Genomic DNA, 5499 nt, shown 5'->3' with positions numbered 1-5499 from the left:
GAATAAGTCAATTTCAAGATATTAAATAATGTCGACAAGAGAAAGAGGTTGTACTCTTTTTTTTCTTGGTTAGGTTTTTTTCATATTGAGTTTTTCTTGACAAGGTTTTTAACGAGACAGTGATCATTACAAAAGATATTGTGCTCTTTTTCTTTTACTAAAGTTTTTTTCAATGGAGTTAATAATATTAGTGAATATTAATATTAGAATTCTTTACTTACACTTCTTTATTTTATGTTTATGTTCTCTTTTTTATTTATTTATTTTACAACAAACCTTAATTAAATTACTTTTTTCTTTTTATTGTTGTAGATGTCTTTGATTTCTTTCTCAAAGAAACAAACAATTTCAACGAGCATCAACCTTCAATTGGCGTTGAGGGAATTTTGTCACTATATGAATCCTCATTTTATTTAGTAGAAGAAGAAACTATATTAGATGATGCAAAAAAATATAGTTCAAAGATTCTCAAAGAATATGTAAAAAGAAATTATGATAGCTACATATCCCTCTTAATCAATCATTCATTGGAGTATCCATTACATTGGAGGGTGCCAAGATGGGAGGCTTTTTGGTTCATCAACACATATGAAAAAAGTCGCAATTTGAATCCTACACTTCTTCAGTTTGCTAAATTGGATTTCAACATCATTCAAAGCATTTACCAAGAAGAGTTGAAGGATATGTCAAGGTAATAACAAGAGGTCATGAATTTAGAAAAACACATAAATACTACTATTTATATTTCTATTATTATATATCTTTTGAAATTGTTATTATTCGCGATCATATATAAATTAAATTTTTAATAACTAATTATTTTATTATCTCTCAGGTATGAGTTATGACCATTATTTGAAATTAGTGTAACAATTGGTATGATATTGTGTACTAATCCTAATTATTATTATTATTTTTTTATTGTATCTTAATTAGGTGGTGGAAGAGAACCTACTTAGCAGAGAAGTTAAGTTTTGCAAGAGATAGGTTGATGGAAAACTTCTTTTGGACCGTGGGAGTGAATTTTAATCCAGAATTTGGTTCCTTTAGAAGAGCTATAACAAAGGTCAATTGCTTCATAAATACGATAGATGATATGTATGAGACCTTTGGCACTTTAGAAGATTTAGAGCTATTTACTAAAGCTGTTGAAAGGTAAGCATTGTTATGGTTATATATTTTTGCTATATGACATTTATTTATCTTATACAAAATTCTTATTAATTCATAAAATTTCGTTCATGAATTCTAGATGGGATCTAAGTTTTGGTATGGACAACCTTCCATACTACATGAAAATATGCTTCCTTGCACTCTAACTTTGTTAACGAAGTAGCTTTCGAATGCCTACAAAATAATGAAGTTTATATTGTTCCTTACCTTAGAAAATCGGTAAGTAATTATTTAGTTTTTGCTCAATAATTATCTTTATTTGTTGGCAGATATATAATTCATTAACAAAAGATGTAATAAGTCACGTCTGTCATGCAAACTATTTTACAAATTGAATAACTTTTTTATTAATCCAATTGTTTAATCGCCTATATTATCTTAACTATTATTAGACATATGTAATAATTTCGTCATAAAATTTGAACATTATCAATAGGATTGTAACTCAATATTTTAAAACCAAATCATCAATCAAAATAAAGTTTTATGATGAAATAGCAAATTACTTTCAAGTTTTATAATTTATTTATATGGTGAAATTTCTTAATTCGACAGTTGGATTAATGAAATTCAAAATATATTAAATGAAAAAAATAACTCAATAAATAATTATGATATACATAACTTTTATGTTACAATTTCTTAATTAAAAATCCACTTAATATCATGTTGAACTCATTTTTGCAATTTTTCCCCTTTTTTTCAGTGGGCAGATTTATGTAAGGCATATTTTGCTGAGGCAAAGTGGTACTATAGTGGTTATATACCAACTCTTGAGGAGTACTTGGAGAATGGTTGGAGATCTTCAGGCTCACATGTTGTTTTTCTTCATGCTTATTTCACAATTCCAAATGCATTAAACAAGGAGGAATTGGATTCCTTAAAGGAATATCCCAATATAATTCGTCTTACATCATTGTTTTGCCGCCTTGTTAATGACCTTGGTACATATAAGGTACGGAACCAAAAATACATACTTCTATTCATATGTGACATCGTATAGATAATTCTCTTCTTATTTTCTCCTTACTTATTAAAGGTGATTAGTAATAATTGGAAGAAAAGAAATATTTCACAAAAAAGCAACATTATCTGATTTCTTTCACATGTTAAACTTTTTTGTTTTTGAAATATTTTAAGATTTATTTTAAAATTTTAAATGTATTTTATATTAATAGTTTAAAATTTTTACTGTACAGACACCAAAAAAACATTATTACAGTTATTTATTTATATATATTCTTTTGAATTACTATTTATGTGATACATATAAAAGATAATTATTTTATTAATATAATAATATGTAATTACATTAAAATATAAAACTTTTTTTTATGATAATTGTATATTAAAATATAAAATATTTTATACTATTCTTTAATCATATACGGCCATGTCCAAAATTTTCCATTCACTTCAATGATAATTCACATCCTTGAATTAAATGTTATTAGTAAAAAAACAAAAAATAAAAATACTGTTAATACAGTAAAATTAGTCATTATATATATATATATATATATATATATATATATATATATATATATTTGTTGTTTAACTCATTTTAATATATACGTTATATTTTAACATACATATATTTTATACTAATAACTAATTTTAGTGGCTGATTTTAGTGTATATCTAAAATAATTAATAAAAAATAGTTTAACAATATTAATGCATACTGATTAAATTTTATTTTCACTGTCTTTGATTTTTAGCGTGAGAAAGAGACTGGAGATGCTCCTTCTTCAATTCAATGCTACATGAACAAAAGTGGAGCTTCAGAGGCAGAGGCATGTGAACATGTTAGATCAATTATGAATACACTCTGGAAGAACATAAACAAAGAAACTCATCATTCTTTTCTCTCTCAAGATTTTATAGACACTATTTTAGGCCTTACAAGAATGGTATTAACCATGTATGATCATGGAGATTACCATACTTTTCAAGATTCTGAAGCCAAGAGTGGTATATTGTCGTTAATCATTCAACCAATTCCTCTTACATGTTAATGTCTATTGTCCATGAACTACTAAAATATAGCAAATTATTTGGAAATTTTATCCGTGAATTATTTTCATATTAATCTGCAAATAATATTTGTCACCGAAAAAAATTAGTGGTTGATTTTAATGTAAAAGAATTTACAAATAAAAATAAAATTCAAAGATAAAAAAGCAAATAATATACCAATATATTTTCATCAACTCAATTCCACAGCAAAATATTTTAGAGGTATGCTTAGAATGTTTCTATTGTTAAATTTACATTTGAATAAGACATAAAAGTACAAATAAAAGCACATGAGAATTAGATGCATGAATGGTAGATGGCAGCAAAGTAGGATTCCATTTGAAGACTCACTTGTTGCTTTATGAGGTGTTGTCGCTTTGTTTGTCTTTATAATCTTTTTGTATTTTGCATTTAGTTTTTTCATTATTTATTGGGTTGTGGCTTGTGATTCTATAATTGTTAGTATATCTATTGCAGTATCTGCTGTTATAATTTATAAAGATGTATGTTGCTATTACTAAATTAATGTTCACTGAAATTCATAAATTATTTGACTCAATTAATCATTCTAATCAAGTTCATTTATACAACACAAAGTCAAAATCCTTACTCTTTTTTTTTTTTTTCCAAAAAATCCTTGTTCCATTCAATAAACATTTACAAAACTAAAGGAAATAACCTCATTACAAAAAGTTAGAAAAAAAGTAAATAAAGAGTGTTTTGTCATACTAAATTAGGACTAATAGCACAACCTGCATTTGTAGATATCCAATTCGCTTCAGTTAGGTTTCAACGGATTAACAATTCTGCGGTGAATAAGGTCAAATTTAAATGCTAAACTAATCCTATCCTCTCAATCTATATCCTTAATGTATAATGTGAATGTTTATTTATTAGAGTGAAACTTAAATTTTATTCTATTTTATTTATTAAATAATTAATTAATAAATTAAATAAGACAAAAAAAGGTTAGAAAATTGAAATTTTATAATATGAAAAATTACCGGTGAGAATTTAATTTAGAAAATAAAATTTAGCGCAAAAATATAACTAATTACGAAAAAATGTGTACAGCATTAAAAATTGGCTATACCGGCTTAAAGCTATTTGATATTGTGAGTGAGACAATTAATTATGAGTGAAGAAGGTCAGAAAACTAAAATTTATAATTTAGAGAGTAGAAATAAATGGAATACGAATTAAAACACTAATTTTAAAAATTTTGGCTTAAAATTGGGCCAACAGACTAAAACGGTTGAATCGGATCCAAGTTGGGCCCAAGCCCAATCCATATATCCTTCACACTCAGCCAAACTTAGCCCATTCCCCCTCCCCTAAACATGAGTTCCATACTGAGAAGAGAGAAGAGAGGTGAGAAATCCTTGGCACTATTCATCCTCTTCTTCCATCATCCATAATTTTTTATCCGAAACTCCGATTGACGAGTCGTTTGTGGTTACGTGTTCGTCTCGGAATCCTCTTCAATTTTATCTGAATAAAGTGGTAAGAATATCGAAATTCTTTGTCCAGTTCTCTATTCCTTTCAAATTTTGCATTTTTAGTGAAGTGAGTTTTGAAATCTTGTAATTTTGATTGTTTAGGGGTGCTCTAATATAAACTATTGTTGGGTTTCATCACTAATTTCAATTAGTAAATATAAGAGAGTATTTTTTATTTGATTTTCATCAATATAATTGGAACCCTATGTTGAAATGTGAATGATTTGGTGAGATTATAGTAAATCAAGCTATTGGGGGCTTGAATTGGCTTCCGGAGCTTTTGGGTGAAGCTTGGCATGATTGCTGTGAATGTTTGAACTTGGTGGTAGCCAGAGAGGAGGAAGGTTCCAGAGTTTTAGAAACTACCAACACTAAGGTACGGTTTAAGTTTCATTTAAATATCATGTAATGTGACATAAAGTTCTAGGCTAGATGCCCCTAGGAATAAGATTGAATTATGTGATTAGATGAAATTGAAATGTTGTAATTGTTAAATTATTGAATTTGATTTTGGTTGGTGATTGGTTTTTTATGATTTTATGAGTTGAATTGGTGAATTTTTGGGCCGTAAGCTGAAAAAAGTAAGCTGGTAAGTTGATAGAATGCAATGAATATTTATGCTTGAAATTGAAATGATGATTATATAACTGAGCATATGAAAATTTGGTAATGAATTGTTGGAATAGAGGAATTGATGAATTGAGATATGATAATGATGAATTAGAGTTGTAATGCGTAAATTAAGTAGTCTTGAACTTGGTTGAAAGTAAAGGAGTGATTTGGGACAATTGGAGAGGTATTAAATCGA

The 5499-nt window shown here is 27.2% G+C and overlaps 1 long non-coding RNA gene across 1 annotated transcript; it reads left to right on the top strand.

Moving 5' to 3' along the window:
* The first annotated feature begins 1258 nt into the window (after window positions 1–1258).
* On the top strand, window positions 1259–3215 carry LOC112770233 (uncharacterized). Its single transcript, XR_011876521.1, has 3 exons — window positions 1259–1392; window positions 1880–2128; window positions 2895–3215. It is a non-coding gene; the product is annotated as an uncharacterized lncRNA (long non-coding RNA).
* The last annotated feature ends 2284 nt before the right edge of the window (window positions 3216–5499 follow it).

This window comes from Arachis hypogaea, chromosome 18 (assembly GCF_003086295.3).
Source record: "Arachis hypogaea cultivar Tifrunner chromosome 18, arahy.Tifrunner.gnm2.J5K5, whole genome shotgun sequence".
Lineage (NCBI taxonomy): Eukaryota > Viridiplantae > Streptophyta > Magnoliopsida > Fabales > Fabaceae > Arachis > Arachis hypogaea.
The sequence above is the reverse complement of the archived record's forward strand: the minus strand, read 5'-3'. Positions and strand labels throughout refer to the sequence as shown.